The 13,376-nt window shown below is 36.9% G+C and overlaps 1 protein-coding gene across 1 annotated transcript in view; it reads left to right on the top strand.

Moving 5' to 3' along the window:
* The window catches only part of LOC119415214 (receptor-type tyrosine-protein phosphatase F), a 194,309-nt gene that overhangs the window by 29,645 nt on the left and 151,288 nt on the right, over nucleotides 1-13,376 (top strand). The gene's annotated exons all lie outside the window — the stretch shown is intronic.

Here is a 13,376-nt window from a genome sequence, read left to right as displayed (position 1 = left end):
ATGTAACTGACAAGCTGAAAAGATTAAACAACAATGTAAACAAATAGAACATTTATTTAAAACAATCATTTTAGGTTCTTTACTGTATCAAATCTTTTTGATTAATTTTATATTTATACCAAAAATAGGAAAAAATATAGGAGTGCATTAAATTCTGTAACTTGAATTACCATTATTAGGTTAGCTTAGTTGCCTGACTTTTTCTAAAAAAAAAAAATCAAAAAAATAATTCATCCATCCACCATCTTTACCCACTTCTTCCTTTTCGAGTCACTGGTATCACTGGTGCCCATATCAGCCATCACTGTGTGAGAGGTGGGGGACACCTGGACAGGTTTCCAGTCCATCACAGACAAATAATTCAAAATATATAAATATAAAAATAAACAGACTTCAGCCTACCATAGTATATTAACCTTTAACTCAACATAAAATACAGACTTCACAGTCACCATAACATTTGTTATGTTTTCAAAACTTAACCTAATATGAAATATACAGACTTCAGTCTTAACCATATTGATTCATATTTAGTCAATCTTTAACAAAATTTCAAAACCTGTGCAAGTTTGCACAAAAACATTTTCTGAACTATAATTTATAAACCATAAACTGTATCATTTAGAACTGGCTCCAGGAGATGTGTCACATCTGTCCTCTTCAACCTGCTAAAAAGACAAATTACGTTAAGTTTCTTGTACAACTTGTCTAAGTTTTAGTATAATATGAGAAAAGAAGTTACCTTTCAGCCTTAGCTGCATCAGAGCTTCTCCCATTTGTTGTTTCATAGTGAAGGTGTGGCGCTGCTTTATCGCAGAAAAAAAAATCTACGTGAAGGAATAACGTACATTGAATCCAGCGTATTAAAAATAAACCTGAACCCCTCACCTTCCACTGAGCTGTCTGATCATAAATCCTTTGTGATATAGCAGGAGATGGAGAGAGAAACCTTCACAGCCTTTGGGGAAGCCTGGAAGTTTATTGCAGAGTTCGCTGGTCGGCTGCTTCGCTTTCATCTTCCGTGAATTTTGTTGTATTTCCAAAATACTGTACTGCAGGTTTCTCTAAAGCTGACCAACGCTTACTTTAATTTACGATGAAAAAAAAAAAACTTTTGACGGAACACAGCGTGTTGCGCATGCGTCAGAATACAGCAACACTACGGCAAGCCGGGCGTAGTTAGCTTGTAGCTTCACTACTTAGCCCTCGAAGAAAAGACTTTAACGCCACCTGCGCACAGTTTTCAACTCAAAAAAAGTAACGATTAAACTGACAACTCTGATTTTACATCATTACTGCGGTTAGCTGGTAGAAGTCAGATCTCTATCGTAGGCTAAATTTCTATTGTTTCTACCATGTACCATTTATATCGCACATTCCTAATATATATATATATATATATATATATGGAGTTGTAAACCCTTCCCACACTCTGGCAATATTCTAAACAATGGTTCTAAACCGTAAACGCTCTAAAAGAGCACAGCAAGTCATGAAAGCAGCTCTCTGCCTCTGGTTGCTCTCTGACACCTGCCAGTGCTCTCGGCCACGCCCACTTCTCCGCTGCAGATCGGACACGCTGCAGGAGGAAGCTTCTTCTGCAAGCTGTGAGCAGCACGCAAGTGCAGCAGGTGCTAAATAATTTAAAATAATTTATTTTAAATAAAAATGCCATGCCGATCGTGCGGCTCATCCATCAATCAGCCAATTGTGTGTCATGTCCAGTCTTATTTTGAAAAACCGCGATAGAGCAAGTCTGCGAAAAACGAAGTAGCGAGGGACTACTGTACTCTTGCACAAACTTGTGACTTGTATGGCGCTCAGGCATCACCAGATGAAATGCCAAAGCAGGCGCTAAATGATCTTTTCACGCTTACATGGTGTTTCAGGTTCGTGTTTAGCCTCTCTTGGCTGCAAAGTTCCCACTTTTTTTCTGCAGTCTAACGTTTTTGAATCATAATTAAGTTCTGTTTTTTTGTATATCCAAAATGAGCAGCTTCCATCACTGTTTTTTAATTACACAAAACTCAAAATAGAGAGTGAAAAACTCAACAGCCATCTACAATTTTGGCTTTTAAATTGAAGGCTTAGTGAAAATCATCAGTAGTAGTTAGTGTAAGTATTTGCTGAAAAGAGACATAGCACTGTTGTTTCTGGCCTTTTGGGTGAGTCATGCTGCAGACAGCCTAGTCGATGTGTCTGCTGAGGAATGGTGCTTGTTTCCCCACTGACATTTATTTTGTTACCCCATTTACTTTTGTGAAGACATAAAGACAAAACCGAAATAAGTCATTTTGTATTTTTAAATTTTTGGTATCTTATCAGATGCATATGATGTTGGCATTGACCATAAACTGCGCTGCAGTGTTTATAATAGCATTAATGCTCTAAAAACACCCCTTTCACATTGGCTCACCAGCACACATGGTACAATTGTTAAATTTTTCACAGAAGCATAGGCCATAAAGGCTAGGGTGTAGGCTCTGTGTAGATTCAGGAATCACATATTTATAAACTTAAACTCATCCAGTGCACCATTTGCACCCTTCTTATACCTGCCTGTCTCTGTACAGTTTATGTATATGTGGGGTTTTGATTTTGGTCCTAATTTTCCTCCTTGTTCTAATATTAATCTGTGAACTTTCCTTGTTCATGCCCAGTTTTCTAGCAATTTTGGCCTTCTTCTTGCCCTTTGCACATTTTTTCATGTATCGTCTTTATTACCTTGCACTTTTATCAGTTTTGGTATACTTTTTAAAAGTTCTCTTACTGAGCTTCTGCACTGACAAATAATTTTCTAAATTATTATTGTTAATCTTTTTCAAATTTATTCATAAAATCCCTGCAGTGATGGCAAATTCAGTGCCCTAAAACCAAAGAAACAGTGCTCATTTGTTTTATTTTGATCTGTAAAACAGTAATAGCTTCTTAATTTATATCAGATTGTGTTTGGTGTTTTTGTATTACTTCCTGAATTTGAATGACACAATTAGTGACCTAGAATTTCTATAAAAACCAGAAGTTTGGATTAACTTCCCTTCATACAGTCTATGGTACTTAACAGTGTTCACATGTAAATAACTATATTATCTTCAGTCTCCAGTAAACTGAGTATTTTTATGCTGATGGACAAGAGAAACCTTGTTTCTGTAAATTGGTTTGGTGGATTAGAGAACCTTGATTTCCCCAGGTGGAACACTCCAGTGGAACATGATTTTTTTCTGGCTTTGTCTGACTTTCTAATCTGTTACAAGAACACATATGCATGATAAAAGACAGCAATCAGGGGAAGTAATGGTACTGAGTGGCCAGATGAAAGCGCAGATCATTACAAGGAAATGTGTGTCACTGAGCATATTCAAAACGAGTCTTCCTTAAAACAAGCTAAAGCCTAAACTAAAACAGCGGAGCGCCATTGGCAATGACATTGGGCATGCTCTACTTACTCCCTACCCCCACCTCTTGACCTTTTCATTAGATAAATAGGGCAGTCCATTCTTTTGCTTGTACATGTGATTGACAGCATCTGGCTGTTTCCGATACACACCGTGAGAAATGTTGGGACAAAAGCCTCCATCTCCTCCCCTCGCTCTCAGCTTCTCCTCTTTTCTAACCCCCTCGTTTGAGTCTTTCAGAAACAGAGCATGTGTGATATCATATGTCTTTGAATTTAACAGAGGGTGGGATACAGCAGATGCTAATTTTCTCCACTCAGTGTTGTTTTTCAAGAGGAAATAGAATTGATTGGTCACACTTTGCACAAGGATAGTGGTAATATTTTTTTCTCAGACACATGTTCATGCATTCCTTTGTGGATTTGAGCCCATTGCAGGAAATATTTGGTAGGTTAAGTCATTGCATTGCAGATGCGTCTCAGCTGATTTCCCCCTCCTTCTATTAGATTTTCATTATTACATTGTTACATGAAGTAATAATTCACTTATTAGGAGCATATGGAAGTTTTGAGTATAGGAAGGTAACAATTTAAACAGAATGATAAAGTCACTGATGTAGCATGCTCACACAGATATACCCACTCTAACCAGTGGACAGAGCCTGCATCAGAAAATTCGTTGCCTCAACCACCTGAAAAGCAGAACAAAATAGCTTCATTTTTTTTTTAAAGACTCAAGGTGTTGAAGATGACAGCAGGTGCTCTCCTGCTCAAAATCCAAGTATGAAAAAGAAACAAGTTCTACACATCCTGCCCTTGATGCTGCAAAAGTCCAGTCACCACCAGACAATAAATTTTGACCCATCTTAGCCTTAGATTCAATCCATCCATCCAGCCATGCATTATCTTTTACCCGCTTCTTCCTTTTTGGGTTGCGGGGGTCACTGGTGCCCATGTCCAGCTATCACTGTGCGAAAGGCGTGGGACAGCCTGGACAGGTCTTCAGTCCATCACAGGGACACAGAGACAAACAAGACATCAACCATTCACTCTCTCTCTCTCACCTAGAGACACTTTAGAGTTACCAATCAGCCTAACATCCATGTTTTTGGTCTGTGGGAGGAAACCGGAAAAAACCCACACATGCATGGAGAGAACATGCAAACTCCACCCAGGAAGGCCCTTGGCCAGGATTTGAACTGGCGGCCTTCTGGCTGATAGGCAGCAGCTCTACCAACTGCGCCACCATGCCAACTGATTCAATACAATTTACAAAATAAATAAAGTTGTCTCCAAGGAGCAATTAAAGCACACTACACATATGGACACCGAGACTTGTGAGACATCTTACAAAAAATATTAAAATGTTCTCAACTGTGAAAATTTCAGTCAAAAATTCTGTCAATTCTTGAGATTGGCTCAGGACGTGTTTATACATAATTAAATAATTAAGTAAAATTGCTACCTATCTAAATAAACTTGGTTTTGGACAGTTTATGAAAATGCTGAACATATTTAAAAATGTGTAAATATGTCAATAAAACTTCCACTGGGGAACATGGTACCCAGCATGACCTTCTTCTATCTATGTGTTATTAAATCATTTGTTAATAAAAACATAACTCATGAATTAAACAAGAGTTAAAAAAAATGTAAAAGTTTTCATATTGCTTATACATAATATCACTTTCCGGTCACATTATCAGAATTGAGCCAGTTTGTTACTTCAATTTAATCTGCAGCCCAACATCACTAACTTAGCAGAAACAGATGTTTGGGTTTAATAGAAAATATCATTGTTTTATTTGAAAATGCTGTTGATGTTGTCTAAAATCTGCTTGTTGTAGTAGAATGTAGCATTATTTAAAGTACTTTTCTTACAATCATTAGTTGCTCCTTATTAGGGCTAAGAGACATCCTCATCCCACTTGTTCTCTTTTGTAAATTCTCTTGTCAATTAAGAGCCACATCAGCAGCAAGTTAACTTTGACCTTTACCAATAGCTGTAAAAATATGATCAATATACTAAAGTACACCCTAAGGTTATACAGATGTATGTTTAAGAACATTTAAACTACCTCATTAGCTGCTCTTCACTTGGAAAAGTTGTAAAGGTTATCCACGGAGCTACTCTCCTCCTCTCCCTTGGTCTTTGTGGTTTGTTATGATGTGTTTCAAAGTTGAGAATTTTATCAGTGAACTTTGAATCCATAGCTATCAGGGTTTCTCCAAGTAAAAGTACAGCATACTGTATGTATCACAAAAAAGCCAACTTTGTGTCATCCATATGTTTCATACCCATATTGAGTATTTTTTGCCTTGAAATGTTTCATCTTTGAAGAAAGTGGAGGAATTTTATTTAATATTGTTTAGAAAAAAAGTTACATTTTCACATTAATCAGAAAATGGAGAGAGTGACACCTAAAAAAATGCTCTTTTTTTTTTCCATGTGCAACCAGCTTCTCCTAAACGGTACATACAAAATGGGGCTGATGCTTGCTATCAGATTAAGTGCTTTTTGAAGGAATGTTTGCACCCTCCTGTTATTTTGCAGCTCATTTGGTGCAGGGAAGGCTGATAGTTTTGAAAGAGCAGGCCTGAGGGAATGCAGTGCACACGTCTGATGTCATATCTTCTTGGTCCAGCAGTTGTTCGTTTAGAGCTCTGTTGAACAGATTCTGCTCCCCATACTTACCAGACCCTCAGGCCTCGCTTTGATCTTCCTTAACAACCAGGACAGCAGTTCAAGCATCTTGTTATATTTGACTGTTTAATCCATCAAATGTGTTTGTCTCAGCAATAGGCTAATGAACATCTCTATCTGGCTTTGCCACTGCCGAATGGCTGCTGCAATAGCAAGGGATCATTGAGTAGTAGAAATATTAAACAAATTGCTTGTTTCTTCAAATTGCTTTTGTCCTTTCTTGTTAGTTTAAAGCAAATGTTTGTCACCTTGGCTTCACCTTGACAGTAAATCTCAGTCATCACATTTTAGCTTGGGATTTCACTGTGTTTGGTTGTAGGCAGTGTTTAATACAATTTAAACAGAGCAAAGAATTTACACTACTGAGTCAGCCTTTTAGGTTGTGTCCTCCCGCTTGCGTGTCCAATACATTCTACTGTTTCAGCCCCCCCGTGGCTAAAATGCCAAGCCACTAAGCAAAACGTCTGAACTAATTAAGGGCTTTAGAGGAAATCTGTGGAAATGCATCATATGACCACCTTTTCTGTCTTCTTTTTCTTTCTTTTTCCAGACTTACCATATTGTTGTTGTATTAGCTGGATAATATTTTAACCTTTTTTATGTTAAATCTTTATAACTTCCTTCCTAGTTGAACAATAGCCCTTATGTTTGCCACCAGATTTATGATTTGGTAAATATCTTAAATAAAAGTCACATAGCCCTCAACTATAATAAGGCAAATAATGTTACAGTAGTTTTCTCTTATGTAATGAATGTGGACTTAGATTTTCATCTGCAATAATAAACATTAGAAGCAAAAGTCAAGTTAAATAATGAATTTTGTTTGGACTGAAAAGTTAAACTAAATAAACTTACAATGTTGATTTCCTAGCAAGTTTACTTAACAGACTGTTGAATTTAATGATGTCACTAAATGTTGTGATGGGAATTTACCAACTTTCTCTGGAAAACTGTCAAACAAATGCCATTATCGTTACAGTTAAAATGAATTTGATCACGTCGCGTTCTTTCCCTCTTATTTGTTCTAAAATCCCACAGAGATATATACATTGTTCCAACTAATGGAATACACTCTTCAATGTCTGTTTCAACTCCTGACAGACATTTTACTGGTTGCTGTTCGCAGTACTGCTGCTCCCTGATGCTCCATGGATCTGATCTGTGTTTCAAAGTCATTTTTCATAGCCCATTCACTATCACTTGATATTCTTTTTCCCATATTTTTAAAAGAACTTTCAATTAACTCAGTACTATTTTTATGTCTTTGGGGAAGTGGCGCTTTTGTCTCAGCAATGCCTTTTGTTACAGAAAACAAAGCTACCTGGATTCCATGGAAAGTCAAGTAGACTGGAAGAGGATGTTTCCTCTTCATGAGGATGTATGGGTTATCACACGGATTGCCATTTTTTGTTTTTTCCTCTGTGCCGACTGGAAAGCTCGTACAGATTTGTCCACGTCATTGATACAAAGAAAATAGAAAGTCTTGACTCTTTGTGGGAAAATCTCATTTGAGCCTTTATAAAAGCTCTTTGTGTAACTAGCTCATGTTTTTTTAAAGTCAGGTTAAATTTTATTTTTTAAATTTCATGTAAGCAGGTTTTATCAAGGTGGCCAATGGCTAATTGATGTTTTGTCTAATACACAAGTATAAAAGTTTATTTTCCTAAACATTAATATTTACTAGCTTTTCAAAAAGAAAGGGAGCAGTCATTCAAAAAGGGCTTCTGCTTATAGCAAAGTGTGTAATAATCAATGGTAGAGAGCCTAAACAATGCTTAGAAGACTGCACAGGCAACTGGCGATAATGCCCATGGCGTATGACTTTGGTCTGGACCCACAGACTGGAAACAGGTTTAATTAGCCAAGAAAATTGTATAGTTACCTTATTGTTCCAGTCAACTTCCTTTGGAGTCTGCTTTTGTTGTCCTAACAAAAGAAACACGCTTAAGACAAAGAGGTGTTGTCAGGTGTAACAACACTGCAGTACCCTGAGATATGCCTCTTTAAATCCACTTAGTATGATCAGGCATGGCCAAAGCAGATTATTTCAAAGATCGGCCTAATTAATCAGCCTAGCAATCCATTGACCTACCTCTACTTTAACTGCTAACCTACTGTTTTACCTAAAATTGAGAATTCATTCAGCTGAATTATAATCATTTGCAAACACCTTGCAAAAAGATCTGAAGCTCTCGACCTTGACCTCTAAGGGATTTCAAACAATTGCTAAGTTCATGGCAAAACCCAACGCAGACTTGTTCCTGTTTGTAGTATTTTACATCACTTTATAATGTAGCTGTTTTTTTTCAATACCATTTCTTCTACTTTTCTTTTATATGCTTTTTATATGATGCATATTGTTGTTATCTGTGTTCTGTGTTTAAAACAGGTCTCTGTTGTAAATGAGTCCTTGTGGCTCAATGAGACTAACCTGTATAAATAAAGGTTGAATTGAAAAAATATACTGAATACAACTGCTTGTTTAGTTAATTAATGACACTTTTGATTATTTTTTTCAAACAAAAGACTGAAAATTAAGTTTAAAATCATATATAGTTTTTGTGGAGGTAATAATTTAAGTTAACTTATGGGCAGCACGGTGGCACAGTTGGTAGAGCTGCTGCCTCTCAACGAAAACGTCGCTGGTTCAAATCCTGGCCCGTGACCTTTCTGGGTGGAGTTTGCTTGTTCTCTCTGTGCATGTGTGGGTTTTCTCTGGGTACTCCAGTTTCCTCCCACAGACCAAAAACATGCATGTTAGTCTGACTGGTAGCTCTAAATTGTCCCTAGGTGTGAGTGAGAGTGTGAATGGTTGTTTGTCTCTGTGTGTGTATCTGTGATGGATTTGCGATCTGTCGTGGGTTCACCCCGAGTGACTACTGGACATGGGCATCAGTGACCCAAAAAGGAAGAAGCGGGTGAAGATAATGGATGGATGTAGTTTTTAAGGTTAAAAATTTTGGGGATTAATCTTTACTAAAAGCAGACTTTTCCTGCTGGCATTTAGATCATTATTGGTTATTGTTATATTTTTATGTATAAAACCACAATTAACAGCTTTCAATGTTCATGAAGTGTTTCAACCATACTTAACTTGAGGGTAAAACAATACTTGTTACAATGCATGAAATGCAGCTTCATTTAACTCAACAGGGCTATGCTTTCAGTCACTTAGTCCAGCCCACTCTTGCAAGGTGATATTTAAATACATTTCTTCATATATTGTACAAATGTTAACTTGTCCTCAGGGATGAGCAGATCGTATGTTCATCTTCAGAAGTTAAGGTCAGCCACAAAATGGTAACTACTCCCAGTGCATCCAATTTTAAATTAAACGGTAAACACAAGAGCTACGGAAGCTCATAAACTTTTCTACACAGAGAGATATTTTTACATTTGATTTCTTTTTGTATGAATGTGATCATTCAGTCATCTTCCCACCTTTGCAGTTTGATAAACATAACACTATAGGAGCTGGATTTCCCAGCCTACCTAGCTGTGAAGTAATGGGAATATAGAGCGTAACAAATAGTGGTGCCAGTACAGGGCTGGCTTTGCTGGGTGTGCAGGTGGTCTTCCATTCCCCTTGACAACTCCCCCATTGCTCCCCCAAAGTGGCCGTGGAGACTTGAGCAAGATTATTTTGGAGTTCAGGTTATAGACCACCTCTTTCACAACCCATTAGTTACACACCAATTTCTGTGATGGGAATTTTTTTACTGTCCTCTCACATTTTGCAAATGTATACAGAGCCTTTCCCCTTCATACTTGAAAGGTCACAGCATGTTTTTGTAATTTCTTGTCGGCAGTGATTACTTTCATCTTAAATACTGTGCTGTGTCCGTGGAAAACCAATGTCCTCTAGCCTTTTCTACTAAACATTATCATGTGGTCTACATTTGACATAAATTATGAGTAAAGGGTTTGAAGAAGAGTTAACAGGAAATGTTCATTTCATATTTCAAGAAATTCAAAAGGAAGATCGTTTCTTGTTGTTTTTGTTTTCAAAGCCTAGTCCTCACGGAGCCGATAATGCGTATTGATTGGATTTTACTGATGTTTGCTAATGAAAACTTGTTATTGAGTCCTCACAAGTGTTGAGGTTTTTCATTCTTTCTTTCCAAGAGATTTTACAGTTAATTAGCTATATGAGCTAAAACATGTACAGAAAAGATAAACCTATAAAGAGTTATAGAATGAGCCTGTGAGCCCTGCTAGTGAATAAACTGATAAAACACTTGAATAATACCCCAGATTTATTTATTAGATATTAGCTGTCTTGTATTTAGAGATGTTGAACCACTGTCAGTTTTAATTATTAAGAGTCATCATGGCTGACTGACTTGCTGTTGGAAATTTTAGTCATATTTTGCCTCAGGGGCTGTCTTCATTTACCCACTTGTTGGTTGCTGTTTTGGTACTTGATTTAAATTGCCAATTTACTTCAGGCTTTTTGACATGTAGACTAATTTCTATAGTCACCTAAGGGAGAGTGGGGTAGTTTAATTTAGCAATGGCCATTGAAGCACATGGTAGAGTGTTTACCTACAAGTCTTGGCCATATGGTAGCACAATGCCAAAACTATTCCTGAGGAAATTACGATTTTAAATTTAAGTTATGAATTATTTTTACTATCATAGCTATTGTGGTGGTAACACCATCGAATATAGTTATCAGTAGATTTCAAATAAGCCCAGTGTGTAAGGATGTTTTAATTAGAGGTGTGGGACCTTTCCAAGTGTGGCAGCCCAGTGGTTAAAGTGGTGACCTCACAGCAAGAAGGCTGCAGGTTTATATGTGGACTTTTGGACACACTTGGAGTTTTATTACCACAATGGTTGGAGCTGTTACTTCACAGCTAGAAGTTTCTCTCTGTGCATGTGTGAGATTTCTCCACGCATGTTAACTCTCATTGGTAACTCAAATTGTCACTAGCGTTAATAGTTGTCTGGCTTGTTCTCCCCACGATCATGCATGGAAAAGTGGGCTTTAAAAATGAATAGGTGGATTAAAAAGCAGTGTAAAAATCTTCCATTCAGCCATAAAACAAACATCAGGAACTATTTTGGTTGTTTTAAACTTGATTTTACTTTCAAGGAACAGACGTATTACAGCTAATGGGTCAAAAATGGCCTGTCAATTATTTTTTGTCATAACTTTTTACTATGATAATAATTAAATGATAGAACACATTGAGGTGTATTGTAATGGATTTTGAGTCAAGGACCGGACCCTAAATGGATTGAATCATGTATTTGGCAAAGCTTTTGCAGCTTTAGTTGTAATGTATTATTTGTGTCTGTTTGTGAACGTGCTTCTCTGTAATGTTATGTATTAAATTGATGGACATAAAAGTATACGTTTCAAGAATAGGACAACATTTTTATTGCTTGATTTACTTTGGTACTTTTGTATGTGGTGGGACCTTTACAAGCTTCTTATCTTTATGAGATAGAAGTCCTCTGTTGAGCATACAGAAGCAAAACGTAGATATTAATGCAACTGAATTGTTTATTTATTTAACTCGTATTGCCAGTGAAGAACCAAATATGAATATTTGCTTAATAATTGTTTCTGTGTGATTCTGTTGGCTATTGTGTACATTTTGTTACAAAAAAAACCCATGAGAATAATTTGTGGATTGTAAAATCAAGTTATACACATTCCGAGTGATGCACACATCCCATTTTTGTGATTTAATTTTTAATACCAATCAAAGCAATAAAACAAACAAATAAAAACATTTCAACAGCCTTGCTTTTTACCCTGTAAGACCTAAGTAACAAGTGGAAATATTTTGCTTACACTGATATTTTTCTTTTCTTTTTTCCTATAGGTATAGAAAATATAAAATTATACTTTAAGAATTCTGATTTTGTTAAAGATTCATACTTGGATCACATTTAAAAGTCAAATGTAAAAACATCGGCGTGGTCAGATGTTTGTAGCTTTGTCACATTGAGTAACAAAGGTCACGCTGAAACGACAAGTGTTACCAGGCCCTTTGTCACACACAGAGGAGACGTTTGTGCATCGCACTGCTGTCCCTGAATATTTTCTTAGCAGAGGACTGGTTTATAAATGTACATCAGGTAAAATGCATTAGGAGATGGTGGGGAATGTTACATCACGGTTCACTACCATGTCAGTTTGGAGATGTCCGATGGGATCAGCTGTACTGGAGCAGAGAGGAGTGGATACAGCTGATATACCCTTTTTCAACAATCTAACTTTAAACCATCCTGCACATCCTAAAGTCAGATATGTGGCCATGATGGTACGCTGAGTTTACATGGTAGTACAGTAGTGGTTGATGCGTCGCCAGTAGTATTTTTGACATTTTCCTGAAATATTTGATTTCAGATTGGGGAGGAGTGTTTATGCCATGTTGGTCCTGCAGTGTGACCAACATGGCGGCGCAAATAATTCCATGCTTGTGGGTCAGACAGTAGGGAGCCTTAATGGAATTTAGTACCTCTAGGAATGCAGATCCATTTGTCATGCCTATTATAAACACTCTTAATGTGAAACCTAACCTTGAAAATAAAAACCTGTCAAACATTTTGTTAGAAGATCTCGACTAGTCGTGATGGGGAGTTGTAAAAATCTGTTATTTTTTGGTGAACAAGTCAAGGCCTTTGTGACTTTACTGTGTTAAATTGCATTTGTCTTTCTAAGATACAGGCTTTGTGTTTTGTTTTGTTCTAGCAACAGCCCTGCAATTTAACACTTGAATGCTTAGAGAAACTCCCCATCAAAACGTAAAAACAGCACAGAGGGTTTTAGGCATTTAAAAAAACATTCAACATTCTCCCCCATAGAGCACTTAAGCTCACATCTTCGTCATATTAGCTGGCCCCTTTAGACACAAATGTATTTTATAAAGATTAGCCCTGAACTCGGTTCATCTGATATGCCAAAGCAGTATTCCCAGACATACACTGTAGAAGGTGTAACTCTTAGCTAAATGAAGCTAAATTGGAACAAAGTAAAATGGCTGGCCTTCTTCTCCATTAGCACTCAAATTAATCCACTCCTGTATTTTTCATAAATTTATGAGGCACTAGTGCTATAATAAGAAGTTTTATATTGAATATTTAATTGCCTTAATTATTTTGGGATTGCTTTTTAGTCACTTGAAGTCCATTTGTTACATTCTGCTATGAATGGTTAATGAAGAGAAAAGCACTAATACTTCCTACAAGCTGTAATGTATGCTTGGGTTACTGTTAAGCTTTGAAAGTCAGTTGCTTTATTTATACAAAGTGTAATTATGC

The sequence above is a fragment of the Nematolebias whitei genome, chromosome 9, assembly GCF_014905685.2.
Source record: "Nematolebias whitei isolate Nwh7 chromosome 9, NemWhi1, whole genome shotgun sequence".
Lineage (NCBI taxonomy): Eukaryota > Metazoa > Chordata > Actinopteri > Cyprinodontiformes > Rivulidae > Nematolebias > Nematolebias whitei.
Note: the sequence above shows the minus strand (reverse complement) of the source record. Positions and strands in the feature narration are given on the sequence as shown.